The sequence below is a fragment of the Stigmatopora argus genome, chromosome 19 (assembly GCF_051989625.1).
Source record: "Stigmatopora argus isolate UIUO_Sarg chromosome 19, RoL_Sarg_1.0, whole genome shotgun sequence".
Lineage (NCBI taxonomy): Eukaryota > Metazoa > Chordata > Actinopteri > Syngnathiformes > Syngnathidae > Stigmatopora > Stigmatopora argus.
In genome coordinates, this window is record NC_135405.1 from 8,395,625 (window position 1) to 8,407,861 (window position 12,237).

Sequence of the window (12,237 nt, forward strand, 5' to 3'; positions counted from 1 at the left end):
CCTTAGTCGATGGGGGCCACATGGATGAGTACGGCCTGGTGAGCCAGACAGTTACGGATCGCTTGCTTTTAATTAGCGGCTTCGCATGCTGCCCGCGTGGAGCTGCGAGCCCACCGCAAACGCACGGGAGATGTCACATCCCCCCGCGGACCCCCCCTCCACACGCTCTCTCTCAGGCTCCGGCATTACTGCAGCTTTTCGAAGCAACACAATGCCCAATGTGCACGCCAGACCCAAAGCAATTAGCTTCTAAGGTTCCCCCTCGAGTTTTTTTTTCTCCCCCTCGCGCCGTCTCTCTTTTCTTTTTAATGTCAGAGCTTGGAAAGGCTCAATATAATCAAGTCAAGAAAAGTTGATGCTGTTTAGAATTCCATGTGTTTCCACAGAAGGGGGGCGGGGGGTAGTGAGGCTGCATGTACCATCCTGCTTACAGTGGTTGGGTGGGCGGGAGTTTAGAGGGCGGAGGGGTTCGCTTTAGCAGACACCCCGGCTCCGGAGCAATAGACTGGCCGACTGGTCTTTCTAAACACTGCTGAAGCCGTTCTCCCGTCACTCAGCACGCAAGTAGGGTTCCAACTAGAACCCCCACCCCGCCCTGCACATTTTCCTCAGTCTCGCGTTTTGCTTTTTTAAAATTTTTTTACTTGCTCAGCATCCAAGACATTTCTGAAGTTTCAGTGGTTGATTGTCACCTCGCGTGTTCAAAGATGGTGTTGCAAACCATCGGGGATTAGCGTGACCCCGTCCGACAAGGACAACATTGAAAATAATCAAAGCGAGGCCTAAAAAAAAAATCACCTTGAAACGCTTGTGGGAAATTTTAGAATCATGCAAATGTGGTGAAGTTAACTCATTGGCATTCATTACCAGGCCACCCAGTTGAAATCAGATTTGCCGCAGGGGTCTTAAAAAGTCTTAAACTTACTAAGTGACTTGAAAGTCTTAAATTGCACTGCATTGAGTGAAATTGTGTCCAGAGAAACGTCCATTTGGCAAAGAAAAACTTAAATTCATGCCATTTCTGACATTATAGGAGTTACTCATTTTTTTCTTGGTTTTTTTTTAAGAGACTGGTGTTGAAATGGCAGTTCTGTTCTATATAGTCTTAAAGCAGTCTTCAATTTCTCTTGTTAAAATAAGTAGGAGCCCTCTCAAATGGATTTGACATCTGTCGCTGACTTTGGAATGGAATTGGTAGTTTTTTGATCATTTCAGATTGTGTACGCCACAGGTGTCAAAGTGGTGGCCCGGGGGCCATATCTGGCCCGCCACTTCATTTTGTGCGGCCCCGAAAAAGTAAATCTTGACTCCCGACTTTCTGTTTTGTGATCAAATTCAAAATACAGAATATAGATGTGTATTATATTTCCTGATTTTCCCTTTTTTACCCGTCCACTTTGCAGAAAATTTTAGACTTGTAACTTCGCCCTATGTGAGTAAATATGTGCCGTGTTGCATTTGTACATTTTTTTAATTGCTAAGCATGGGAACTGCAATCATTAATAAGGGGAGCAATTGGCTGAGGTTGGCAGGTATGCACTAGTGTGCTACGATAGGCTGAATTGATTGGATGTCTATTGCCTTCAATGGCACCCAGCAAGTTAAACAATGAAATTATTCCACTTTTGGCTTATTCATTTAGACAATTCTTCCAAAAGTACTAAAGCTGCAAAAACGTTTTCAAAGCAATTTTCCTCTATTTAAAGTTTCATTTTAATAGGCCAGGACGAATGAACTGACTATTATTTTTATTTTTTTTAGGTCCAGTAATCTCGTGAAGGCACGTCTTTAAATGAATTATATTTTTACTTCTCTATAGACATTATTTCCCCTAATTTTTGAATTTCCTCAGAAGACTCCTCAGGTTACTCTGTACACTCAAGTGCAACGTGCTAATGTGTTCGCACCTGCACGAGCTCAGGCAGGAAGTAAGGCTCTTTTACTTTGTGGGGGAAAAATGCGCGGGTGGATGTGACCGCCGCCTCATCCTTGCGGACTTCTCCGCCACCGCGAATAGAGGCGGGCTTGTCTTCTGTCAGGCTTGCGTTGCGCCATAAGGGGAAGCCTTTTCACGGCTGGCTTCAGAAACCCTAACTGGCTTGTATACGACCACTGTGGGACCTCCAGGGTCCCAACCGGTTAAGAATAACACCGCCTCAACAAATTAAGTAGCCTTTTGCTTCATAGGAAAGCCCTCTGGTTGTAGTTCTGTCCCGTCATTTGTCATTTGACCTTCTGCGTCAACATGCGAATCCCCAAATGACCTTAAGTAGAGCCTTTCTGTGTTTGATCGTTGGGTTTTCCAGGCATTTCATGTATCGTAATCCCGCCTTTGAAAGGTTTCTGCCAGGACTAATTAATAGCCTAATGCTGATGAGACTTAAATCAGAGATGTTTCTCTTGGCTAGCATTCGCGATGTTCTTTTTCATCCCTAAATTTCCTGTCTTAGAGCCAACCTTTGCAAATATTGTAATCACAGAAAAAGGGTAAATGTATTATTTTAAACTGATTTGTGAAATGTCTCAAATTGGGATTTTCCTAATTAGGGCCTTGAATTAGAACTGTTGTGCTTTTATAAAGAAAACATCTGTTTTAAAGTTCCGCTATTTGGACCTAGTTGGTATTTTGAAAGCTGACCAATATTATTTTATTAACTTTCGCTTCCATTGACGGTCATCCATTTTTGACTGGGTCTAATGAACAAAACAATGGTTCGCCCCAATGGCAGCCATACGTTTGTTTTACTGGCAAGGTCGACTGAGACCCAAAAAAAACAAGTCAGATTTGATCAAGTACAGTTCCTTAAAATGTGACATTGAAAGCATGACCAGAGGTGTTCAATTTGATTAAAATTGCCTTAGAATTTCAATTGGACTTCCTTAAACACCCAGATAACGCCCAGCCAGCAAAAGGGATTGCCACAAAACAGTTGTTCCCCATTACCGCTCGTTCCTAGCATTCGTCTTGGAAATAAATCCGCCTTTCAGTGGGGATGGATCGTCGGCAAACGCGGTGTTATTAATCCGTGTCTGCAGTTTTAACAAATGAAGCCTTGGGATCATATGGAAACAATCTGGCCAGAGACAGAAAACAGAGCCAAATGAAGAACATCCTTTCTCTTAAAGCCTGTAATTTGTTTTTATTACCTATTAGGTAAAACACCTCATTTATCAATGTCAGCGTGGCGCACAGAATGATAGCTGTCTGCATGTAAATCAGCTAATGCCATGTATGGCTCAGAATTAAGTGGGCCCTTTCTTATGAAATGCTCCACTCTGTAGGCTCAGTGACCCAGCGAAGCCACCCACGGACCAGACGTTTTTCTTTCACCGCGCTGAAAGAGCGAGCCGGCGGGCGACGTCTTAAAACGCAACTGATTAAGCACAGACCCGACTGTGTTTTTCTCGCCGTCCTAGCGTGAAATGATTGAAATGGAGAAATGGGATAGAATGGCACTGATTAGCTTGAAAGGGAAAGACAAGAATGAACTCCATGTGAAATGCGGATGGACAAATTATGACTCATGGGGCATCCTACTTCGCGGCCATTTCTGGTCTTCATTATCCGCGATATTCGAGGGATCACTGTAGTACCCCATAATGTTTATATTATGTTTTCAAACAGATATACAAACGCAACTGGTATACTGTATGTAATCGTAGTAAACCAAATTTCTCGTACAGTATTTGGGTTATTTGAAATTTTCTCAAGGAAAAATGATTTTGGAGGGGAAAAATAACACTTTGGAGGGTCACAATGTCATTGTATACTTTACCTCACTAGTTTTTCTTTTTTAATCTTGCGTTCCCACAATTTGGGAGTCCTGGGTTAAGATAAACACAGGTTTGTTCTAGTGTCCTGGGATTGGTTTTGTTTCGGCCTTATCCAATCCCCCCCCTTTCATTTTATACCTCATCTCTGACCCCATAAGTGTTAATCTCACATTCCCCTTCCAGCGCCTGGTACCCCCCTGCTGCTCAGCTCCACACTTCACATCATAAATAAAACCTTTCAGAGTATATTTAGGCCGTCTCCCGAATAGAACTGGCAACTTTATTTCTCACTGACAAGTCTAAATATTGTTTTGTCCGTGAACGCCTCATGTAGCGTTGCCTTTGCACGGGTGGGGGGTTTCTAACGCTCACGTCCGGCGTACATCCGCCTGCCAGCTCGTTGACCGTGAGGCGCGGCATGCCATCACAAGCAACCCTGAACCTGCTACAGTACGTTCAGCGCGATGAATGACCAGGCCGCTGCCAAGTAACACAAGTCGAAATTGACGATACGGAACCGTCCAGCGCTTTTTGTTCGAGCATATCTGTCAGTCTGGCAGCCGGCTCGCTGTCTTTTACAGCCGCCAGTAAAACGTCGGGAGGACGTGGTCCCGCTCGCACGAACAATAGCGGGATTGTGCTGCCGCTGCTCGTCTCTTTTTATTTTTCAAGCGTTTGTTATTCTCGCTCAAACGGGCAGGCCGGGGGCCGCCGTGGCGTCTTGGAACCCGTAGTCCACGCAGGCCAGGAAAAACCCGCCGGAGCCAGACGGATTAAAAAAAAAAAAGAAGAAGCACAACACGCCGACGCCACGCAACTCCCAACTCCCAATCTGGTTCCTGTCAGAGGGACATCAAGGGAACACCCGCAACGCAATCTCCAAGCGTCTCCCCTTCCTTCGCTTCTCTCGATACGTCTTACAGACGACTGAACCGTCGCCAAACCCTCTCTTGTGTCTATGTTTGGAGTTACGGATTGGTATCAATTTGGGATGAAATGATAATTACGCTGTCAGATTCAATTCGGCTACGATGACGCGAGAAACAGGAAATGAAATGAACACAAGCACAATCCCGCCTCGTTTAATTGGGAGCCGTATTAAATCCCACTCCATGAGCTCCGGATGGTCTGCCTATTCCGTGCCATCCCAACTGAGAGGCCTTCATGCCTGGCCTCGAGCACCCCCCGCCCCTAAAGTGTAATGCTGCACATAATTACCGAATTCCACATTCGGCTCGGAGACAGTGTGCCTGGTACCGATAATTTTGAAACGTCGCCTCAGGAGTAATGATTCGTGTGACGTCTTTCCAGGGAGATGATTTGGTTGCCTTTCCCCGAAGCAGTCTCTTTAGATTCATAGTATGTGGAAAGAAGGACATGAATAGCAAAAATCCTTGAGTAATTGCTCATACTAGAATGTTTTAAAATGACTATAGAATTCAAGGGGATACAATCCAGACGCAAACCATGATGGGTGAAAATTTGCGATTTCTATTTACCCACTTTTTTTTAAAACACACTTTAACTTGTAATGATATTCTTTAACCTTTGTTGAGAAATTGAAAGGAAAAATACTCACATTTCTTAGAATAATTGAAGTTTGACAAATGGAAACCTAAATATTGAAACAAAACATCTAAATGTGTCAGAAAAATTCAGTCGCGGTGTGGTAACAAACTCTTTTTGTTTATGTTTTACATATGGTTGCTATGAAATCCTACAATAGGTGACTTTAAACTGATAGAAGGCTATATTTTGGACACATCTGTCCATAAAAATGACAAAAAGGCTTAATCTTCGTCTTCTGTTCTCAGCTACTTTGCCCCTGACAGCAAAAAAAAATCTCCAAACAATGTATATGTGCGCCATTGACCAAATTCTTAACACAACTACTAAATTCCATAGTCCGTACATCTTTCCAGATAGACGCCTCAGTTGCCTGTCCCTCAAAGCCAGGCGCCCTCCGTTTTTCCATCAAGCAAGAACCAAACTTGAACCATACCCAGTTTGGCGTTGCGCAGCGTATTTTGTACTAGCCTCGTCTAGCCGGGCCTTTGCCCAAGCCAGGCTCTTATACGACGGGGGCCGATTCCTGGCGGACTGCGCTTCGTCGCATGGATTTGTTTAACCCCGGGGATCAACCTTCAGACGGGGCATGTGCGCAGGGTAATGGCTGCCAGATGAGCCCGGGACGGCAGTCTCGGAGGCCTCGCCGATCCCGCGAAGACGAAGAATGAGCGCTCACATGCGCGAACAAATGCAGGAACTGTTCTGGGAGACAACTGTGCAAATAGAACAAGTCGTCTTAGAGTCACTTTTTTGAAGGAAGTGTTGATACAAAGGCGGGCTAATGCAAGGCGCCGTTTGCTGATGTGATGTCACTGTGGCTTTTGAGCCGTCTGGCCGTCTTGCCAAATAGTGAGACGCGAACGGTTCAAAGGTGAGTTTGTACCGGTGGTGTCTGGACATCGGGCGACCACAGTCTGCCTGGATGAAGGCTCAACCTGTAATGAGAAATAATTGGAACCAATCCCACTCACGGCCGTGCGTCTTCCTTCGCAAAACTAACAAAAAATAATGTCGGCGATTAAACACGAGGGGCATCTTTGGCACTTGCCGTGACCACCCGTAAAGCCGCAGGGGCTCCTGATTTTAGCCGTCTCCCGCAGAGTAAACAAAAACAAAGCTTCATTGCCAAGGATGTACAGTGTGTAATTAATTGGGGATATTTTGTCAAGGCTCATCATCTCACGAGAACGCAACGGAAAAGCAGTCGTGTCTAATTTTAATCTTGTTCACGTCGTGCGGCTAAATGTAATTCCTTCCTTGAAATGTCATCATGTGCTACGCCGGTCGGTCTCCATGGCTCTGAATTAATTTGCTTCCTTCTGCAGCCCGGGCGGTCAATTTCCTAGTAGTGTGTAGCTTGGAGAGTATGATGAGCGCACCGGAAGATTGAATTAGAGCTCGGCGTCAGGATTTTCAAAAGTCCTTGAACGACTCAAAAGACATACGGCAGGGGAGGTCGGCAAGAAGCTGGACTCTGGCGGCTTGTTTTGGTTTTGAATCCAGTCCCAGTTCATTTTACCTCTTAGTTCAGCCAATGTAAACACCATAAACCAATTGGGATGCAGATTTTGGTAGAGTTCTAACCGAGTTCTAACCAAATTCTAACCACGAAAGCAATTTAACTGGATCCTGAAAACTTCAGGTTTTCCCCCTAGAAAGTATGAAGGATTTGCCAGACTGCAGGGAATGATAGTTATCGTAAAACAGCACTTTCTGGACAATGACTCCACATTTGCAGAGATATTCTGAGTTTGGTGAATTAGTTATTTCTATTGGTTAGATTATAGTTCTCTTAATAACTGCTAATATGTCAACTACTTTTCATGTTGTTCTCCTTTTTTTCTTGTTCGTATAATGTACAACAATTGTTGTTGGCTTCCGATGAAATCGAATCCGCCACCAAAATACGATTGGTACTTTAGATGTCGTTTATTTTTGGGCTCGTGCGACTTATAGTCCAAAAAATACAGTCATGTGCTTTCACATTTTAGATTCGTGTATTTGACTCCTTCCCCCCTAGTCAACAGTTAGTATATCAGTGACAGAAGCTTTCCTTTTTCCACCCAACTCTTGAAACAGGGTACCTGAAACTGATTTGGGCTGGTGACTAAATCCACAAACAAACTTTGCCGCTGCTCCAATCCTTTTTAACCGGGAGGGCTGGCAGCGATAAATCACTTGGAAGCTTTTCCACATCAACCACCGCTCAGGATAATTTATCCTGGCGACCTCCCTGCTCCGGCAGCGAGAACAGAACAAACAAGACCCAGGGGTTTGATAAAGATGCCGAGTGATGAAAAGGCTACCAGAAATCAACCCCTACTCCCCTCCTCCTCTTTTTAAGCCAAACATTCGCAACTGGCCTTGTGCAGTCTACTTTCCTCTTCCTGTATTTTTGGGGTGGGGGGTTTTCCCCATGTCGTTGGGAGCAGGTAAAGGGGGGCATTCAAGTGTCGGAGCCACCTGGGGCAGCGGCAGCAGGTTGAGGGAAACGCCGGTGAAGTCAGGCTCTGGAACATGTCTGTGGGCAAATTACTCTGCCGCTACCGATTAGTCGGGCCGGCTTCTCACCTGGCAAACTCAATATCGTGACCTCACCACAACAAGTGGTAGTGCTCGTTTCAGTTACAAGGTGTGAAACTGAAGCTTGCAAATCGTTACTATTACTGTTATGGCAATAAAGTTACTTTTGAATTGCGAGTGTACAGGTATTGCGGTTCCTTGATTCATTAGTGGCTGAACTTCGGAGCTTTTTCAGGCACAACAGTGATTTTGTTGTGTGTGGCTATAGTGTTAACACCTTGTTGCCTTTTTTGTCAAATTAATGACATTACAGATCATTGAAGCCTCAATGATTTGCTCCCATAGACGCTTGTAGTCGCTAAATTGCACCATACATAAATCGCATTTATTTCACTATTAATTTTCATAGTTATTTTCATGAACTTTCTCAAATTGTTTTAGCATCATGGCTTTGCGTGATCATGTTTCAGTGCCATGGACGGCGATTACTGCCAGCCTTCCCTGTCAAAATGCACTCGGTCTATATCCCAGTCATTGGCAACCAGTTAGTTTTATTTATTTTTTGCATCGTGGGTTTAACTTACAAGATGAAGGAGATTCTATGCTGGATATTAAGTGATCATTCTGTAAAACTAAACGCCATTACAAAGTAGAAATAGAAAAAGATTGGACATCAGAGCAAATGGCAAAAAATATTTCCAACGGCCATTTCAGCTGAAGCGCACATAATAATTAAGTCTGACCAAACTTTTCCTTTTCGCTCTTTTTCAACATCCAGAAATAGACGCTGCCTTTTGTCTGGGGTCAATAACCTCCAAATGCTGCAATGAGTATCCCCATCAGGGAAAAAGATGGAAAAACTTGAGAAATCGGTGCATGCTATTTCTTAGGCTTTGCGATACTGAATATAAATTAGACATATCCACATCAGTTTTTTCATTCCAATTGAGTCAATTGATTTTTAGCTTTGCCTGATATAGAGTCCATTCCGATACGTCGGTAACAAGTTATTGTTTGCCCTGTCAACATTTATTTAAAGGTCGTTTTGAACCAGTTCCATTTTCTAATCTGTTGCTTTTTTAACTTTCTCATGACCATGATCAGCTATCAAGATTGACCTATTTTTTACCGTTTTTGGTACAGTTTGTGTGTAGTTTGGAGTATTTCTCCGCATGAACTGAAATCCGATCATGATGTTATATTTTTCTATCAGTTAATACAATTAAGCAATTTGTAGTTTTTTTGGTTTTTTTGGGGAAGGCCGGGCCAATATATGAACTTTTTTTGGCCAATTTGTCGCTGGTTTACTTGTATTTATATGTTCACTGTTTGAATGATTTTTGTCGATTTGTATTTTTCACGAGTAACAAAAGAAATTGACGTAAATTAATATAATCTGTATATAGTGTAGTAAGTACCCAATGTTTGAACTGTTTGGTGTATAAAGTTGATCTAAAATGTCGATTTCTGAAATGGCTTACGTATCACTTACATTAACTTTAAAAAAAAATACCAACTTGAAACAAACACGCTTTTTGTCTCTTATTAGCAGAACTCTCTCCGCCAAAGTCATCTTTTGGGTTACACAAAGCGATGTTATATGATATTCTCCCCCCCTTCTTTTTTTTGGAGCGAGAACAGCCAAGTTTTCAATTGTGTGGGAGTGCTAAAACTAAAACAGAATTTTTTTTTTTCCATCAGATCGCAAGTTTTAACCGAATGGAAGTTGAGCGTCCAAGGAAAAAAAAAACAAGGTGAGGGTTCACTGTAAATGTGAATGTGTCAATTTTACAGTCTTCCACTGAAAGAGGATATTAAAATTCCGTCAGTGGCTGTCCGATGGTGTTTTCTTCTTCAAGCAGGGCTTGCTTATTATTGAATGGCGCCTGTGTGAGCTCAGCATAGGCAGGAGGACATCTTATTAGGAGGTTAACAAAACACTCATCAGCTAATACCGCTTGTAATTGCAGCGGCGGTGAGGAAACGCAGCATACTAACACCCGGTATGGAAACAATCTGAAAACGCAAACACTTCACCCAAGCCACAACTTGTGTGCGTGGAAGTGCGTGCGCGCAGATGGCGCTTGTGCGAAGCGTCAAATTGGAGAGGGTGCAGGGGCGCCGGCGTGAGCGCACATCTGGAGGGAATTTCTAGCATAATTCCGTCTATTATTGCTGCGGTCGGTGCTTAAGGAGCGCGCGTACAATTAGCGTCCACTCGACCAGGCTGCAAGTGGCCGCTGGCCTAAACTAATAAACTATGCTGGAGAGCGCGGGATTCATTTAGAGTTATCATCATCATCATCATCATCATAACGCTGCTGGTTCCTTTGACACTCTCTCTGGCGACTGTTCATCAATAGGGAACACCCCGCTTTTGGATTTTCACCAGCTTACCGTAATGTGGAAGCTAAAAATGCCCAGTCAGATAGGTGTGTTTTTGGGTCAGAAACATTTGCATTTTCTGTCAGGTTCGTGGGGGTGCTGGAGCCTATACCAGACAACTTTGGGCACCATGAATTGGTTGCCAGACAATCGCAGGGCACATGAAGACAAACATCTATGCACGCTCATACCTAAAGGGTGTTCAGGAAGGTTATCGTGCATGTTTTTGGGTTGTGGTAAGAAATTGGAGTACCTGGAGAAAAGCCACACAGGCACAGGGACAACATAGATATACTCCACATAGGAAGGCCATTGATCTCAGAACTGTGAGGCATATGTGCTCTTTCATCATACTGCTTTGCTGTGCATATGATATTAAATTGTGGTCTGCCTTTAATATGTTCAACTCCAAAAAAGTTTAAAAAAATGCTTACTCTTGTTTTCAGACTTAACAGATTGCAATTGAAGAAAAAAATTGAATTTATTCCATCATGCCTTGACTAGGGCTTCACTTCTTGCTTTAAAAAAAACAACAACAACAGTGTCTTTCAACCAAACAAAATAATGATAATTTTAAAAAAAAGATTTGCGAATGTCCTAGTGTTTTGTTGAGACAATGTGAAGCTCAAACTAATAGCTCTTTTAAATAAACTTGGTTTTAATTTTTTTTCTTCCTTAAATGATTATTGACGAGGCGTTGGAGCGTTAAGATCTCAGCCCGGAAAAGTGAGTAGCGCGCTTGATTTAGGAGCTTCTAACAGCTCTGGCTAAAGCGGCTCGTAAACCACAACAATAAAGCGCCGCCTTCCGTGACCTCCCCGCTTCTTCACTTTCGGGGTCAAGTAGCTACACGTGTCAGGTTCGTGACCTCTAACCCCTCCCCTCAGCCATCTTGAGTCACTTTTTCTTCCTTTCCTTTTTTGTTGCTGCTTTCTTCACACACTTTCCAATGTGCAGGCATTGTATGAAGTCACAAGTCAATTGTCACATGAATTGACAACTTTAATCACTTCTGTCATATTCCATCAAAGCAAAGCGATTAGATTTATTTAGTCAAATTATGACATTTGTATACGAGTATAAATCTGTAACCCTTTCGGGTAAAGTATGACCAACATATTTCTCTGTTGTCACAGTTACAAATTAGTGACAAGTAATATTTAGAAGGAAAAAAAAGAACAGCCCTGTTAGGAACTAAATACAACATTCTTTGAATTTTAATAAACAAAATATTATGGAATACCTCAAAATATTAAAAAAATGATGCTGTCAGAAATCTACAAATGTAATGTGGATATTGGGAAAAAACAAGGATTACATAAACAATGCACAAATATTTAAAAATTAAATCATTAGAAAAATTAGGTGTTATGTTTTACAGAAAATTAAACCATTCAAAATAGGACTGATTAAATATGTAATGTTCTTTTTAAAATTATAACATTAACACTGATGAGCAAGGATATTTGTAATACTTTCCTTTAAATTTGTTTGACTTAAAAGCATGGGATGGCCATACACCAACCAGGCAGACATGCCATGATCGTATAGTGGTTAGTACTCTGTGTTGTGGCCGCAGCAACCCCGGTTCGAATCCGGGTCATGGCACTGATTTTATCATACGTTATAAGCAAACTTCGTTTTACCTTAGTGGCATGCATACTACTGCATCTCACCTCAATGTAAAGTGAGTGGTGCAATGGTCTCACTACACTTTGAAATTCTCAGAATTTCATTTTATGTGGTCTTCCGCCAAATCCAACGCTGTTGTGTTCTTATTTTCACCTGCAATGTATGGGTGACTGAAAAATAACCTAGCGAGGATAACAGTGTGAATATTTTTCATAATCTGTGTTGTTCATTTGATTCACAAGTTTTTTAAATTGAAGTGTGTCTTTCCTTGGTATGAACATTACGTCATGAAAAATGGTATTTGCAATTTACAGTATATCAGAAGTATCTTTGCTATGCTCTAAAGAAATCATT

The 12,237-nt window shown here is 42.5% G+C and overlaps 1 non-coding gene across 1 annotated transcript; it reads left to right on the plus strand.

Annotated features, from left to right (window-relative positions):
- Nucleotides 1-11,787: 11,787 nt before the first annotated feature.
- Nucleotides 11,788-11,859, plus strand: trnah-gug (transfer RNA histidin (anticodon GUG)). Its single transcript has one exon. It is a non-coding gene; the product is annotated as a tRNA-His (tRNA).
- Nucleotides 11,860-12,237: the final 378 nt, after the last annotated feature.